This window comes from Pinus tabuliformis, chromosome 3_2 (genome assembly GCF_031772625.1).
Source record: "Pinus tabuliformis cultivar Carrire ecotype Pingquan chromosome 3_2, CPIR1, whole genome shotgun sequence".
Taxonomy (NCBI): Eukaryota; Viridiplantae; Streptophyta; class Pinopsida; order Pinales; family Pinaceae; genus Pinus; species Pinus tabuliformis.
Window position 1 is genome coordinate 285,439,576 of NC_142302.1, and position 19,345 is coordinate 285,458,920.

At 35.0% G+C, this 19,345-nt stretch overlaps 1 pseudogene; it reads left to right on the top strand.

Moving 5' to 3' along the window:
* The window catches only part of LOC149180734 (uncharacterized), a 174,079-nt pseudogene extending 156,342 nt beyond the window's left edge, over positions 1 to 17,737 (top strand).
* Positions 17,738 to 19,345: the final 1,608 nt, after the last annotated feature.

Here is a 19,345-nt window from a genome sequence, read left to right on the forward strand (position 1 = left end):
GACTCGTTAAAAACATTAAATAGCGACAAACTTGTCTTTAGACGAGAACGAGTTTCACTATCGCTAGGCTCAGTAAAACATAGCGATGGGTTTGCCCGAAGGGAAAATTATAGAACAAGCATATGTTATCCTCCTCAAGCTTGAAAAAAATAAAGAGGTACTGGTCAGCAATGACTGGGGAAAATTGGGAAAAACTCAAAGAAACTTTATTGGTAGCAAGTCGCTCTTGAACATGACACTTCTCCTCCGTACCAGAATCGGGTTAGGTTGTTTCATTCACCGGTCACATCACAATGGTCACGCCATACCATCCACATTTGGGGTAAATGCTACCAATCCATCACATAAGTGTCGCCACATGTTCAAGAGAAGTCATTCAGAGAAGTCACCTGTGTCCCATCCACTACCATACATTATCCTTCATTCTTTCATGACCGCCACCCTGAACCATATATCATCAGATTGTTTTCACCTCCATCAAAATCATTTGCTCCATTCCGTGTCATTGATGTGGGATTCATTAAGGCCCTCCTTTGACGGATCACTTCTTGTCGACATCAGCTCATTATCCAAGAAGTCGATCTAGGAACACCCCCTTCAGTACTTTGAAGCTTGCATGCCTCAATGGTAAGTTTCTCACTTCCGGCGATAGGTATACATCAATGACCTTCGACCGAAATATTTTACGTGGTGTTCGACGCCAAGTCCTCTATTGACACCACGTGAATTGTACTGCAGTACCTTGAGGGTCATCATCATTATCGGTGATTCCTCTCGCGCTTGTTAACAATTTACATCATTGACTGGTAATCAAGCAATGTCTTTCCATGTTCGACTTCAAAACATTTCTCACATGGATCGACTTGTACTTAGAGTGAAGATCGGACGAGATTGAAGACCCTGGATCTAGTTTCATCCATCCGAGCTGCGATATATATTCAGGAAAATAAAGACATGGAAATGTACAGCCTTGCAGCACAGATAATCATCCTACCAAAAGGATGATGGCTCTATCAGAATCATTAGTCTACCATCAGACGATTGTCTGTCTTATGTACATGAAAATGAATTTATAAAGCTGAGCATGGGAATGCCCGCCTCAGCTAGATCATGAAAACTGTATGAAAATAATGTATTGTATTGTATCTTATTACAGGTCTCCTCCCAGCATTGAAAGAACTTCAGATCCTCCTAATAAAGCATTTCACCCGATAAACGACCTCATACTTTAGGGGGCAACTGTTATAGACATTTTTGTGCCTTACAGCTCTGAGCATGAAATGTCCATAAACCAAGGGATCCAAAGTCCCTAAATGTGTTGTTCCTGCCCCTAAAGGAACAAGGCCAGCAAACTACAGCTTCTCACAGAATTTTTCCACCAGAAACTGCTCAGAAACAGTCAAATCAGGATCATTTCAGTGGCTCCACTAGCCACCTGCGTTGCAAAGCACCCCAGTACACTAGCTAGGTGCGTTGCAATGCACCCAAATGCACTACCAGGGTACGCTGAGCGAGAAATGACAAATGGCAGTGCCATTCCGCGAGGTGTAAAGATGATGTAAGCTTCCAGAATCTTCCTCCATGACACTTGCCTCACTGAGTTCGACCAGGGATGACTAAGAGGCTCTCAGCCTCCAAGTGGAAGCAAGAACTGACAGAGAGAGAGGACACTAGTCAGATGACAAGCTGACTCATCCCCTCTCCAAACATCTATATATGGATCCCTCATCCCAGAGATCCAGAGGCTGGAATTTTGGTACATTGCAGAGAATTGTTGTTGGTTTGAGATTGAGATCAGTGCATTGGGTGCTTTATGCTTCGTGGGAGGTGAAGAAGGGATTCCTTTGCTGGGAGGTTGATGCTGGATTGGGACTCACTTGGTTGTATCTCCTCCTGAATCTTGTTATTACATCAATAAAACTATTTGAGTTTATCCTACATGCTTATGTATCTTTGATGTATGATTGCATTAGTATGTTTAGCTTATATCTAATCCTAAGCTATTTATGAATATGAATCCATGTCTTTGTGTAGTTTTCCTCTTCTGTGATCTTGCAGGAACTTGGTGAAACTGGGCAAGCGAGTGAGTAGGTAGCTGGAAGCTGTCAAAGAGAAGAGAAATCGGATCAAAGGACTAGCGCAAGACACAGGTTAGTCCATCTATGGCATATTTTGGTGCTTCCCATAATGCTTTTGCAAAAATCTGTGTGAATTTCCTAGCCAACAAATCATACAGTAAATTTTGTAGCTCAAACCAATACATTGTAGGTTGTTCATGAACTTCAAGAAATTGTTTAGAAAGTCTGGCTATATGATAACAACATATTGAGATAATGAAAATTTTGATGATACATGTCCTCCTAGGCTCTAATAATCATTAAAGGCTTCTTCTAGATTGTCATGTGATCCTTACTGCAAATCTTATAGATAACTATCTAAACATTATCTATGAACCACTAGTCATCTAGCAAGGCACTGTTAGGATCATTGTGAAAAATTGGCACTGGAAAAAATTGGCGAGGTTTTGGAATACAACCTCTCAATAACATTCATGAAAATTTTAGCAAAATTCAGCAAAATTCAGCAATCTATGGACAACGAAATAACAAATAATTTAATTTTTTTCAAATTTTATAACATATAAACCAACAATCTAAAATAAGCATACCAGCACATGAATATTGAAAAAAATTTATACATATGATGTAGGGGATGGAAAATAAAAAATGATACATTAAAGTTGATACTCAATCCTGAACCTTGATAGCTTTCCAATCAAGGACTCAAAAGTGGAAAACCAAAAATAAATGATATTTAATATATAAATTTATATCATCATCTCGAATTATCTACAATTACAAATCTAATATCTAGCTATCTAGCATCAAAACTCTCTTTCCCTGTTCTAGGAAAAGGTCATGGTTTGCCTATTTTCCACTAGAAGGTCTTAATATCATTTGTTTGATGTCGAATCGATTGTGTGGATTTATCCATCTATGTAGAAAGTGGTGTTGTGTTGCCATATCACCCTTCTTGAAGTCAAAGTCATTCTTTGGCCCCCTACTCTTTTTTAACCTCCCCTGCCAACTATACTCATTGCTATTGCTCCTCTTCTAACCACATATGTACTTTCTCCATAATAGGCACCTCGTACTTCACCCTCTGCTTATGCATGTTAATATTGTCGAAGGAAATGTTCTATGTATAAGGTATGTTTACTAGTTGTCTCACCCATGGTCAAATATTGTACTCAGTATATATCAAATCCTTAAGATGTGGGAAATCCAACCTATAAGGCGATCATAATTAATTTGGTGAGTTTTGAGGGTAATAAATATGTTAGAGGGTCATAAATTATAATTATCATAATTTCTTAGTTTATGTTCTAACTTGTTGTGCTTCTTCAATTGTACTTTTCTCAAACACACTTCAATTGTGTTCGCATCTTTAAGTGCTATAACTTTCTATGAGTACTAGAATAGAAAATTTCTATAAATTTGGTGCTTTTGCATTGTAATTTAGCCATAAAACATCTACAACAAATAAGAAATAAGATTAAAACACATTTAATTACAGTGGAAAATAGGAAATAAATAAACATAATTCGAATTTCAAAGAGAACATATTATTAAAATTTTAAACTATAGTGGCTTATGTAGCTTAAAAATACTTATTTCTTTGATAACATTGACAAAGGCGAATAGTCTGCCAGCATCTTGATACATTGATTTAATTCACTACAAATGTGACCCTTATTTTTCCAACCATCATTATTTATTAAATGAGTGGTTGGGATATGGGGATGATAGTTTGAAACCTTGTTAAAAGGACCTTGCAGAGTTCACTAATTTCTTGGTGCATTGGACTAGGGTGATTGGCAATGCTGTTTTGTGTTGAATAGTGCATTCACTTTCTCTTAGACTAGATTGATGTTTTTTTCTTAGTAGATTGAATTATGGAATTCCATGTGGTGTGCATGATATATTTGATACATATCCATATTATAATCACAATTCTTTTTTTGTATTGGAGACTAAGTTTATTTCCCAATCAATTTTAAGGTATTATTTCCTAGGTTTATGTTTATTGTTTGGGAAATTAGCCTTGGCGTGTCTGCCAAATGTCCACCTTTTTCATGAAACCTGTTGCACAATGTTGAAATATCAAAGACATGGGACTATGTAGGCTTATAATAGGAAATGATTTATCATGTGGTACACTCTCATCTTGTGCCACGTCTAGCACACATCTTCATTGCTATGAACTAGGTTTTGATAGGGGCAACCTTTATAGATTTAATTTTCTTACGCCTATCACCTGGGATGCCTCATGGGATAGATTCCATGAGGCTAGTGAAGACATATAGGTTCTCTACTATATAGCCCTTATACTCCATTGAACACTAAAAGTAGGTTCTTCTTGAGAATTGGAAAAAAAAAAACATCATCAATGTCTAAAGAGTAACTTGACTGGAGTTGGAAGGGAATAATATCAACCCATGCTACTCGGTACTTGGCATCATCACCAAGCTCAACCTAAACCCTTGATTTGTACTCTTTTAGAGTAGAAAACAATCATTATGCTAATGCCATATACCAATTTGCCCGATTGTTCACATACTAACCACCCTTTGGAATCGTTCTTGGATACATGTTAATATTGGATTAATCAAGCTTCGAGAAGGGTCAACTCTCTCAAGGTGAAAGTAAAATGAAGATTTATCAATTTCACTTAAAAATTATTTACATATATTCCATGAAGAAATATATATATTATTGTTGAGGGTTTAGTTGAACATTTTTCAAAGGCATATTATCAATTGGCCATTATTGGGAATGATATCTATCTATTTATCTATCTATCTATCTATATATATTTATACACACACACACACACACACACACACAAAAGGGAAACGTAGACACTTGACTACATTTAACTGATGATACATAGTGTAAATCCTTAGATTTATTATGCATCAAACTTGGATGCAATATCCTAATTGCGAGGAGGAATCAATTCAATCATCCTAGTTGTAATGAGGAATCCAATGTCCCACAAAATGATACTCTACTTGGTAAAGCCCAACCAGGGCGTGGAACATATTTTAACTAATTTCTTCATGCTTATGTGAGGAATCAAATGATCCTTTATTATATCCATAATCCTCTACTTGGTCTCCACTTCCTTCTTTGAAGTTGTGAACTATTGTGGATCTTTAGGCATACTGTATTTGATGATGACTAAGATGGTAAATTTGAGGCACCTTCCATTATGTTCTAAAATATGAGGTTAAATGATGCATTTCTTAAGATCTATTACACAAAATCCTAGATCTTGTAAATAGGTAAGCACAAAATTTGAAACCCTTGAGAAACTCAATTAGAGAAAAACCTCTCATACCTTGTGGATTTTCCAATTCCTAGGTGATCATTGTCCTAATATTCTGTTAATAAAATAAATATTGCAACAATCACCCAATCATTGAAAATAGTAAATAGTATAAGCATAAAAAATTCATACATATGCACATAATTTTCTTTATCAAATGTGCTTATCATTCAACTAATTATTGCTAAGAAGGAAATCTCCATAGCTACTAAGTCCCATCATTTGTATGGGAAACAAATCTACCCCAACTTGAGTTGTATGGCATGATAAATAGGTACAACATGTAGGGAAATGAGAAAACAACAATTTCTATTATATACGTTGTTATATGGTTGTATCAATTGCGACTCAATACATTATGACATTGTACATATTTTTATGTTTGTGCATATTTGCTACATAGAATCTATGGTACGGTAATGATTCTCCTAGCTAATGTGATTTACCTCCGCGTTCCATTTCAATTATTGTCCCTGTCTAATAAGAATTTTGTGTGAACCCTATCTTAATTTCTATTTTTACTTTTAGTTGAAACCACGATTTACCAAAACCCTAATCTCTTGGTGAGATTTCTGATTGAGATTAATCTTATAGTGTAAGTCATTAATGACTAAATATTCTTTAGACTCAACATCTAAATATAATACTTCTGAAACATTCACCCTGAACATATGTGGAAGTTCTTGTCCAAGCTATATTTCTCAACATAGATAGATCCATTATAAACTTCCCTTGTCTAGTGTCCCACCCCTTAGGGTTTCTCATGTGACTGAGTTTCTATCAAGAATCTCTTTCCCACAACCTTGAATGTGAGGGGAGTTAGGCATCCATTTTCTTGTGCTTGCACTTTGATAATATGGTAAGGTCCTTTAAGTATCATTGAGTCATCAAACGATATCATTTGCTATGAATTGTCCCCTTTACAAGTATTTCTAACTCTATTGAGGAGTTTGTATTGTTGCATCCTCACAGATCCTTGGTAGCCAACATTAGCTTTAGCTCTAGATCAAACTCTACTATAAGTGGCAACTCTAAGAACCAGTGCTAGTGCTACCCTTCACAATGCTTGACATTCTCTCTTTTATCTTGCATTTATACTTTCTAGGACTTGCACTCTCTTTTATGTGTTCTCTTGGCTAGATAATTGGGTTTTTAGATAGACACTTAGATATTCAATTCTTTCTCTTTATCTTCTTTGAGTATTGTTATAGGAATTACTTTAAGGTGAGTAGATTATATTTACACTGGATGTGTAGTATCCCTTAGGGAAAATTTTCTCTTCGAGTTGACAAGAGCACATGACAATATTTGTATTCTAACTAGTATCACAATGTTCTTTCAATTTTTGCAAATAGAGACAATATTGAATACAATAAACAATGTAACCAACATTAAATTCCATGAACCTTTCATATGCATGAAACCAATAAATCAATACATAATGGGTTATAAAACCATAGTCCTTCCAAATTACAGACTACATTTTTGGATCCATGACAATTTCTAATGCATCAACAAACCCTATTACCTTAATACTTTTAGTCTGACCTTAAGACTTAGGAATAAGCCAGATTTCATTGCCTCTTTTCTACGAGGGTCAAATCCCTGCCATAGAGTTTCCTTGCATCCTAGATTAAGCCCTAGTCAACAAATTTCCTTAGAAAATGTGAGTTGTTCCTCCAACAATCCTTCAAGTATCCTATGCTTCCTCAACTACTCCTTCACTACCCAAAATGAGAGCTTAGGAGGGTTTTTTGCCATAGTTTCCATCTCAGATAGACCCACTAACCTCAACATAACTTCAAGAATGATGAATTGATGTTATGTATCATTTGTTGTCATAAATAACCTTTCCCAGTAAGGTATAAGAAAGCCCTTATTGTCATAAGGGGTTCGTTTGGATATCTGCTATCCAAATTTCGTCTTCCTGAACTAGCATTTGAAAATGGGTTGTTGCCTCATATTTGGCCTCAGGGATATTTGGCTGCCCCAAATATTACCCTTTCAAAAAAAATATCCATAGAAGGGCTCTTAAAGGTGGGACACATGCCTCAAATAAGGTTTCAACGTTGTTTTCTTCCCATACCTCACTTCACTTCCACAAACCAGAGATTAGGAGGGTTTGTTTCCATAGTTTCCATCTTGGATATACCCACTATCATCATAATAACTTCAGGAATGATGAATTGATGTTATGTATCATCTTCTATCACAATTAACCCTTCCTAGTAGGGTTTAAGAAAAACCTTATTGTCACAAAGGGTTCCTTTGGATATATGCTATCCAAATTCCGTCTTCTTGCACTGGCGTTTGAAAATGGGTTGTTCCCTCAGATTTGGCCTTAAGGCTATTTTTTACCCCAAATATTTACCCTTTAAAAAAAAAAAAACTTTCCACAGAAGGACTCTTCAAGGTGGGCCACATGCCTCATATATGGTTTCAAGGTTGCTTTCTGCCTAGACCTCACTTCATTTCCCAAAACCAGAGCTTAGGATTGTTTTCTTCCATAGTTTTCATCTAAAATATACCCACTCACCTCAACATAACTTCAAGAATGATAAATTAATGTTATGTATCATCCGTTTTCATAAATAACCCTTCCCAGTAAGGTTTAAGAAATCCCTTATTGTCACAAAGGGTTCCTTTGGATATTTTCTATCTAAATTTTGTCTTCCTGCACTAACATTTGAAAATGGGTTGCTGCCTCAGATTTGGCCTAAGGATTATTTTCCTACCCCAAAGATTTACCCTTTAAACAATTTTTCTTTCCACAGATGGACTCTTCAAGGTCAGCCACATGCCTCAGATAGGGTTTCAAGGTTGTTTTCTACCCTTACCTCACTTGCACACCATCGCTATCCCTGGAAATGCCTTAAATAGGCCTTTTATATCATATCTTAGCCATTTTTAGCCCAAACACAACCAAAAAATTGTTGTTGTCTAGCTCCTTCAGAACTTGTGCTTTCACATCTTCAACTGCACTAAGTTATTTTTTTAACTTAGGGTCACTCTTTTTGTAGCCTATGAAACTCAAGATTAACAAACTATCATTTCTCCATGTTTAAATTTCTTTGTGATTTCTAATCAATTATTCCTCTAAACATGGTAACTTCCTCTTTGACTTCTTCAAACAATGTTGTAGTGCCTATTTTAGCCCTATTTATGATCACAATATCTTCTGCATGATGTCGAGGAGGACCATTTTTTTTCATGGGCACAATTACTTCCTCTGTTTGAGAAACATTGGGTTGAGCAGTAACAAGCTCAATGTTATTCTACTTTGCCACTCTTTGTTTCATTCAAGGATGTGAATGGCTTAGCACTACCCATTTGACAATTTTTCACCTCAGTAACGATCTCTTCAATTTTAAGTTTTCTAGTGGCACCTATAACTATAATATTGTATGTGATAGTTTCAACTCCATCAGATTAATTGGGGATAGAGCCAGGATTAGTATCTATATTCTGAGATCCACTGATCATTACCTCCTTCAAATATACATTTTCAAACTCTTTTCTTGCATCTGATGCAAATACAAATTTTTTCTGATACTTCCAAAGTATTCCCTTCTGATGATGAAGAAGTATTAGGCAATAATGGAAACCTAACATCTATTTCATTTATGTTTCTTTCTTGAGAAGGTAAAGAAGAAGAAGGTATAGTGGTCGTAGCCCCTTCCATATCCTTTTCTATTGAAAATATTTCATGTTTTGTTGAAGGAGAAGGAATCATGCAAGATCTTTCAGACATCTGATATAACCCATTATCAACATGGATTGAGTCTTGTACCAAAGCAACCTATGAAATGTTTTGCTACTCTTTTAGCTAATATTGGATCGGGATATAGTCTTCGATGAAAGGCCCCCCAAGTTCATTTCTAATGATAGGCAAAAACTCCTTGTTGTCAAGATCTTCTAGTATTAGACTAGAAGACTGACACATGATTGCTTGTACATAGGTTTTGGTACCTATCTATTCAATTTTTGCCTCCCTTACCTGCTTTATGCAAGAACTCTACCTACTCCTTTCCAAATAGAGAAACTAATTCTTGCCGCAAATTTTCTCAAATAAACCCTCCAGGTTGGCAAGAGATCCAAGTCTGATACCACTATAGTATCCCTTAGGGAAAAACTACCCATAGGGTTGAAAATAGCACATAAGATTTGTATTCTAAATAGTGTCAGTGTTATTTCATTTTTTGCAAATAGAGACAATATTGAATACAATAAACAATGTAGCTAACATTTAATTTGACAAACAGCTCATATGCCTGAAACCAATCCAATAATACAATATCGGTTCTAAACCCATATTCCTTCCAAATTGCAAATATAATTTTAGATACATGACAATTGTTAATGCCTTAAAAACCATATTATTATAATAATTTTATTTTGACCTTACAATTAGCCTCAAGAATCAACCAGATTTCACTGCATATTTTCTACCACAGGCCTTCCTTGTGGTCCAAATGATGTCCTAGTCCACAGTTTTCCTTAGAAAATGTGAGGTGTTGCTCCAACAACCCTTGAACGAGCCTATGATGCCCCAAATAGTCCTTCGTTTCCCGAAACCATATCTCAGGAGAATTTACTGCCACATTTTCCACCTGAGATAGGCCGTTTGACCTCAACAGAATTTCATGAAAATGGATCAACTTATAGGCATCTACGCTTGTTGTTAGTCAAATGGTATTCATTTTTCCTTACAACTAGTTCATCCTTGATGCAAAAGATTGAAGCAATGTGGCCCATAAGTACTCCTAATGCAACTAGCTTATTGCACTTTAAATCGGTTTAGATGCGTGCATGAACTCCATAACACTCTCAGAATGGAAGATGATAACCCTTTTCAGTGCCTTGTCAAACATATTTCGAAGAAGTTCATACCGAAATGTGAAACTCGGGATATTCTTACTACTTAAACATCATTTCTCACTGAGAACATCACTAGATGCCATATTTCTTCACTAAAAATGTTTACTAAAATAAGGAAAATATGTACCTCTTTTGGATAACTTTCCTTTAGAGTTTGTAACATTGAATGTAGGAACATGTTCTTGCTTGATTGCAAGTTTCCAATCTTGCATCAAATTGACTGTTGAAAAATTCCTCTTTTTCATCAATCAAGGAATCCTAAAGAATACCATATTAAATGAAAATGAAAACGTGGTTTGGCGGCCAGCTTGCATGGATATTTCACTAGCAAGTAATTTTTTTTCCATGTGTTTTCACTTCCAATCAAATCCCTTCTTTCCATAGATCTCAATGCAGTGATAGCTACTTTCCTTAAAAAACTTTGATGATTATTCATGAGCATCATTAAACTTATGGGTTCATCAAACTCATGGAAAATTTATGTTATTAGTGTTGATATAGGAGGGACTTTAGTTTATCTTGAACAAAAAAAATAGTAGAATATAATCTCATAATGTTACAAGATTTCAAAGATAAAATACCTATGTTGCATGGGTTTTTGAAAAAATGGAACGGGGAACATGGATACAAGTGTCTGGAACAACTAAAAATTTTCCCCAAATTTACAGGAACCGTCACTTTGATAGTGGAAATATTATATATTAAAAACTAAAAAATATTATACACTACAATGTATCCAAAAAATGATACACATAGGTTACAACACAACAATGGATAGTGTGTTGTTATATATTATATTTCAATTTATATGTTGCTTGAAGGTACTACTTACCAATGTACATATTACATTCATGGCACACAAACATACCACACACATATTTGGCTAAACTAACTAATAATTGTAACATAAGGTTGATAGTGGAATGTTTTACCTCCTAGCATTGCCTAGACTCTAGTATTTCTTTCAATGAAAATGTAGGCCATTCCTAAAGAGCTTTTCATCCTAGCAATGCCTCAGATTTCAGTATTTAAATTTTATGTTAATCAAATTGGAATCCAATACATGACAACTATTCCTTCTACTATCTTCTCAAATTTCTATATATTATATGCAATAGTATATTAGGCTTTACCACTTTAGTATATTTAGTTGCTCAACAAGTTACAAGTAACAAACATCACTCACTAGTCTCTAGAAGTGAAGTCTGGGAAAACAATTCAAACATGTCATGTCATAAGCTATTACCATTAGCCTTTAGTAAATCTCATAAACAATTAAAATAGTAAAACCAAACAACATAAATTGAGAATCCATGTAGCATAACTTACAACACTAAGGAAATCGCAGAACAAAATTTGGAGGAGAAGCATATCTGGAAAATGTTGGTGTGAGAAAATGACAGATGTTGACATTCATTCACAAATCCTCATACTACTACTCACAATGTTGATATGACCAAATGTTGACGCGAAATCTCGCATTGCTCCTCACAATGCATTTCTTATAATTCTTCTGAATGGGCTTCACTCACCTGTGACTGTTCAATGCACCTCAACCCTTAGTGAAAACACATGTCAAACCTTTGTAAAAAACAATTTACATCTTTGTAATAGTTTTTTGGGTACAAATTAAACCTTTGTAATAGATGATGAGAAAAAAATGTAACTTGTAATCCATTAAATTGAAAGCATGCTTCTATATCAATTAGTTGAGCATGAGAACACAAGAGAAAACCTGTAGGATATGATTTGCTAGGACAAGAAAATGGCAGAGCAAGTCTGTGAATCATATTTGTGGGAATGTAAAAAGTACATCAGATCTGAATGTCATATAGTTGGGTATAAATGATAAAATATAGAGCTTACAACTGATCACTGGTATGAAAAATATAGTTGATACCATTATGATGATTTCCAGCCATAGGAAATATCAATCAAGTTAGAACACTGAAGGTTTAAAATCAAATTCCTAAGCACATGAGATTTAGTAGCTTCAACACAAGAAACCATAGATACGTTTCTACTTGCAGTGTAAGCTGATGCTTTTCCTATGTACTTCATAGTATGTATGATGAAGCCTATCCTCTATTTAAGTTTAGGAGGGTTTTCTTGTTTTATTTAATTGTTTCTTCTAAATTTCACCTTTTTCACAGGATATAATGCGAAATCTATGTCTTGGGAAGATTCTGGCCACATTGAGATATAGATCCTTAACGTGGCTGGATCTGGATGTGTAATGGGGACCTGAAGGCAATGTTGACAATATGGTAACATAGATTTTAGGTGATAAAAATGAAAATATAACAAAGGATTATAGAACAGAGGATTTCATGTTATATAAACTTATCACACTGGAGGAATTCCGTAGCGAGGATTACATAATGGAGAATTTCACATTAAATAAAGTTTTTCACATAGAAAGGATTATATAATTTCACATTAAATAAAGTTCATCACACTAGAGATTAAAATTGGTGGTTTGGATTCTGCCACAACCATTTGATAATGATAAAATACATAGGGTTGAGTTATAAGAGGCATGGTCCTAGTTCTGCGTGGAAACATAAAGTGAGGAAGATATGACCATCAACTAAAGTCTATTATACTAGAACATTAGCATGGAATGAATACAAAAAATCCTGGTGCCTGGCATTCCAGTAAGTTTCCAGACTCATCTCTTGGTTGCGTAGTAAAAGAAATCCTTGGTAGTATAAAGAATTTCAATAAAGCACTAGTCATAACACTCGATCTAGTGGGAACACGAGCTGAGTTTTAGCTCTTGACCAATTAATAGTTGAAAAGGGGGAATTTTATAGGGAGGAAGGAGTTTGAAACATTCGTCAAAGAAATGTTAAGATCAAGTTGGTAGTGCACACTAGTTCCGAACCTAAAGAAGATACTACTTGGATGAAAAATAAATCTTCAGCCAAATTGATATTGGTGAAACCAATGGTTGAGACAAGATCTTCAATATCCACATCCCAATTATTTGAAGGCCTTGATTGATAATCTTTTGATTAGATGATTCCATTGTTACAAAACACTTGTTGGTCACCATCCTCATTTTGACTTGGGAGTACTCTTCATAAGAGGATATAAAGTCCATTGTATATACCCTTCCACCTTTGTTTCACTATTTGTAAATATTTTCTGTAAATATAAGACATATTTTTCACCAAAAAAGACACCTCTTCATGATGAAGTTAGAGGCACACTGTGTTGTACCTACTTTCAATAGCTCTAACTTGGATTATTGTTGGAAATCACTTAATACATATGGTTTGTGAGGAACTTGATTAACCTTCTTGCACTACCCTATGAGCTCCTCTATCCATTTTGTGTCATTATTCATCTTCTCCAATGCCAAGTTCAACAAATAGATTTTTCATGGAGTCAAAAAGAAGTGACTATATCTTGTTTCCACAACCAAATTCATCGCTATTCAAACTAGTGCATTGTCATTGATGACTTGAATGGTGATTAGAGTCTTGAATTTCTCTATTTCATTAGTGAGAGCATAGGGAGTAAAATCTATGTTGTCCTCCTCCATAGGACATTCTTCAGCTGAAAGAAACATGGAAATGCTAGGTGAAGTGATGATTTTCACCAGTGGATTGTGTTTGGTTTTAGTTAACCCATAAAACAACGATAATTATTGAATTATTTCTCCCAAGAGGATTGAATAGGTTCTAAAAACCTCTCCACCAAGGCCCTCTTTTCATAAGTAATGTGATTTTAGGCTTCTTGAGACCAGGCTTCTTGTAACCTTGTAGTCTATAATTTCCATTAATTACCCTTACGATGTCATGCCAATAAAAATATTAAATCACACTAAAAGGGATGCCACAAGAAATGTCCAATTTTCTATCCACTTCATCTCACCCCCTCCCATATCAAGCATTTTTCTATTGACCAATGTTTTTCCTTTTCCTTTCCTATCCTATAATCTTTGTCTTTGATGAATGAGGTAATGGAGCTCCACCTATTCTTCTAGCCCTTTCCTTGGCCATATTTGCCTATTATTTCTCCCTTCTATATGCAATAACATTTTCTTTCTTTGCACTTATTCTATAGCCCTCAACCATGTGTCCAACTTGTAAAACTAGAGTGTAGGATCCTTTCTAAACATTTATGTACAAACTACACTACATTCATGAACCTTCTGAGTTATGATTGGTAATTTTTGGAACTTTGTAAGGCTCTTTCATGGAAGAAACTCCAGCTGAATGATAAGAATCCATTAAGAAAATGGAAGATTGAATACATGGAAGATACAAAAGTGGTGAAGTATCCACATACAATTTCCACTTGATCATCACAAATTCCTCTCACAACCTATTTCCATAGACAAACTCTATTTCAAAATTTTGCTTAGAAAATCCTCAGCCCTTACTGGTAAGAAAATCTGCTAATATAATGGATAAATGGCACCTTCATTCTTGACCCTTCTCTTTGAAGATTTTGCAACTTTGCAACAAGTCTCTAAGGAGGATAGTGGTTTCATTACTCTCCCATAGTTTTGAGTTTCATGGAAACAATAACATGTCACAATAAGAAGACATTACGAAATGGAATATTGAATAAGAGGAAGATAGAAAAATAAGTGAAATCTGCATACACCATTTTTCCTCATCTCTACAAATCATTCTTACAACTGATTTCCTGAGTCACAAATTGAAATTTCACTTTGAAATTATTCTCACATAGTCTCTAGTCCTCTCTGCTCATAAAATATACCTTTATAGTGCTCATAGGTTGTGAATGGTGAATAATAGATTGGGATAGGTTTTATTCTTAGATAAAAGTTCTTTATGAAACTTTAGTTACACTTTAGTGTTTAGAAGGTCTTTTTGTTTTAAATATTTACTTAGTGTCAGATTCTTGTTGCTTGAAAAAATGATAAAATGGGGAATTCCAGCTCATCATCCTCAAAAATTCAGCATTGATGTAACCATGACTGACATTGCCACTGCTCTACTCCCTCCTCCAATGTATCTAATCCAAGTGCTTTTTGTTGGTGTGGCAGATGACCCCTCAAGCAGATCACCATCATCATAAGTGATTGGCTCTAGAACCACTGCATTCAGATCATACATGGGACATATATTTATGTACATTCATTGTGCAAATATATTTAATCTCACAGGTCTGCAACAATTACCAGTGTTGCAGTTCATATAACTTTGGCATATTTCCTTTGGTTCGATTTTTGAGTCTTTTGGCTGGAGAATAATTATAGCTTTCTTGAGTAGTATCAGTTGATATTTTGCACCAATTTGTAAATCAATAACATCTTGATAATCTCCTTTTGGTTCCCTTGCACCTTTCACTAAATATCCAATTTCTTACTCTTTCACAAGTATGGTTTCTCTTGATGCAGATTTGGTTTAATTCAGAAAGAAAATTTGTTGATTATGTTCTTTATCAATTTAACTGTGATCTTTGTAAAGAATTTTCCTAAAACATTAATTTCTTGGTTTTCATTCATATATGTTCTATCTGCAATTCCTTTTCTAGTTCAAGTATCACAAGTATTCTAACCATCTGTAATGGCTTGATTTATCTAGATATGGATTTATCTATGTTTTTGTGATTTTTTTTGAGAAAATTGCTCCATTGTGCTTACTACTATTTGTTTCCCATTGTTTGGTGTTTCTCAACTTGATGTTGGCATGTTCAATTCAATTGCAATGCATATTTATGCAAGGCATGAATTTTGTATCATTGCTCATTGTTCTTTTTTATTAGTTAAATTTAAACATGCTTACGTGAGTTTCTGACATCTATTCAATGGATTATTTTGAAATATGCATCGTGTCTTCTAGTTTTTGCTGCTCATTGGTTTTGATATTTTGAAAGAAGTGATGATGAAATTTTCAGGAGGTCATTCATTTCAAAGATGGGGATAATAGGGAGCAAGTTGTTTAGACCTTGAATTTGCAAAAAATAAGTATGGATCAATGGATGCATATGTAAAAAATATTTGAGCCTTCTTTACCAGGGATGCAGTCCACTGCATACCATGGAATGCTTATAACTGTCTTACAACAGAAAAGGAATCTTAATCAATCTAAACACCTCAAATGTCAGTAGCAGTAACAACTTGTATAGTTTGAAGTACTTCAGTGCAAGCCTGATATACATTTACAGAGGAATATTATTAAGAAACAACATCAACTTCAACAACAAGTTGTTAAGCAACATCAACCAAAAAATCATCTTTTGCAATAGAAATTATAGCAGTGTACATTGCAGCAATAAAAAGTGCATTTGAAACTGCACAATGAAATTAATAAAAAACAACAATCATCTTTTCAACATCAAAAAAACAAGAAACATGCATTTCAAGTTCCAAATGTCATCAGTTCATTCACACAAATCTCATCATCTCAATCTCAGTCTCCATTAAGTGATATTTCTTTTGTGACCTCATGAACAATCTTTACAAATACTGGTGCTACCATTGCCTCACCTAAGACTTCATCTAGTGCATCTCCTTTACAAATCATGTTAGACTCATTAACTTCAGAGGGAGCTTCTACCTATTTAAGTGTGCCCTGACCAAGTCAATCTATTGTGCAACAACTAGCTGAAACTTGGTCTTGTGTTACTCAGGATCAGCAAGTTGTTGCACCATGGTTTTCTTCCAAAATAATGTCAACTAATCAGATTTCTTGTCTTCCATCTGGTTAGGCTGAAGCCTCTCTTCCTACTAGTAGTCATCGTATCATGTCCCAAATTGAACCTAAAAGTCAAACTAATGTTCAAGCCCAATCAATTTCACTAACTCAATTTTCTTTAAGAGATTGTCCTACAAAACAGGAAGGAGTTTAGTCTAATTCCCAGAGAAATATTATTTTTGGTGTTAATATAGATAACCCAACTTTTGCTATTCCTAACACAATTTCTAGTGCAAGGAATGTGGGAAATTGTTCTTATTTAGCTAGTTCATTTTCTGTTACAGACTTACTAAATATGCCTCCTTGTTCTCCTGTCTCTGGGTTCTCTATGAATTCAAACATGGGTGTGTTTGGAGGTCTAGATGAAAGTGGGTTTTCACAGCCTCCACCAAATTTTGTGAAGATGAATTCACCTATGAGAACATTCACTAAGGTCAACTATCCATTCTCCCACTTTTCACTTTACCTAAAATTTTTCATTTTTCTAGTTGAATAATAAACATGGTTTGGTGTGTTGTCAGGTTTACATGCTAGGTTATGTTGGGCAGTCAGTGGATGTAACATGTTTTAGGGTCTATGCAAATCTGTTTGTCGGGTTTGATAATATGTTTGGTCTAGAAGTCTAGCAGGAGGACCCAAGATCAGGCTAACAACTTATATTTGTTGACAAGGAGAAGGATGTTCTTCTCCTTGCGGATGATCCTTGGGAGTATGTGTTATGTTTCTTTGTGTGGATGCATTTTAATGTTTCTAGTATGCTTGATATTCCCTTATCATTTCCCCAGTGATTTTTGTAAAAAAAATTGTTGTATCATCCTTGGAACTCCCTCTTCTAGAAAGTAGGGAACCTACTAAGAATAAAAACTCTCTTCAAACTGTGCTAAAATGTGTCTCAATCATGATTGAATCAAGCCTGAGGCTACTCATCCTGGGAACCAATTTTTAGCTTGTATCAATATTTATTTTTGGACCTCCAACTTAATGATATGTGCTATTCTTTAACCCTATAAATTTGCAAGGGGCAAAATTTAGGGGTTAACACACTTTGAATTTAGTTATTCTGCATGATTATTGACTATTGATAATATTGTATGTTCTGGATATGAATTTGTTGATAATCTAGGATAGGTTAATTGTGGTAGGCCAACACTTTGATTTTCTATGTAGGATTTCATACTATCTATTTTCATGAAAATCATATACTTTCCTTATTGTTTGGTTAGTTCCATGTGCTAGGAAAATGTGCAAAAAATTAAGAATTTAACAATTGGACAATTGATGCCACTATTGGACCATTGGTGCTCTAATAGGCCATTGCATGATGCTCTAATTTATGCCTATGGAAATTATAGGGGTCGGATATCTTTGTGTTGACTACTTTCACAAGTACAATCACGTCAGAAAATTACTACAATAAGTGGTAGAATGGTCTCTATAAATTAGTGAAGTTCAGAGGAAGAAGAATAATTGTGGGAGGATATGAGCCCAAGATTAGAGAATTATGTTAGTGGAAGTGATAACTCAAGGAAAGATTATTATTTTCCTGTTTACCTAAAGAAGTGGTCAGGGTTAGAGAGAGCGAAAAGAATGGGTCTGGAACATGCTTTTCCTGGCAATGGTTGGTAGATGCCTGGACCCTTGGGTCATATGGATAGAGTGTATACTTATGATGAGTAAGACAAAGAGATGACCTTCTAGAAGTGTCTCCTTCTTTTCTCCTTTCTATATTTTTTGATCTAATTATTTTGATGACAAATTATTCCCCATTTCCTTATTTCCTTCTTGATTTTTTAGTGATTTCCTTAGCATGTAATGATGAAGGATGTCTGATAGAATGTTATTTTTCTTAATGTATGAGTCTTAAGAGCACTATCCATCTTCTCTTCTATAATCAAGTATTGTTTCTTGAAATATCATGCATACTTCCACTGAGACAACAAAGAAATAAGGTATTGTGTCTTGAAATATGAGAGATACTTCCACTGAGCCAACAAAGTAATCGGGTATTGTGTCTTGAAATATGAGAGATAATTCCACAGAGACATCATATTTGTTGCAAATTAGTCAAGTTACATTAGGACATCGACCTATAGTGGGTCAGCATGCTCACTTGACACATCTAAATCATAGCCCAACTTCACAATCAAGGCTGAAAACACCTCAAGTTTCTATTCCTAGCCACAACAATTCAACTTATGGCTTGGCATATTCATTCAATTTAACTCATACTTCTAGTCACCCTATGGCTTCAATGATTGAATCTAGGTCAATAGGTACCGAAATGTCATCAGGAATGGGACCAAAATCGTAGGAAAATTGTACATCTTCCCTTGGATCTGATCCCCCAAACTTTGAATTCCTATCGCTTATGAAGACATCATCGAGCAACATTGCTT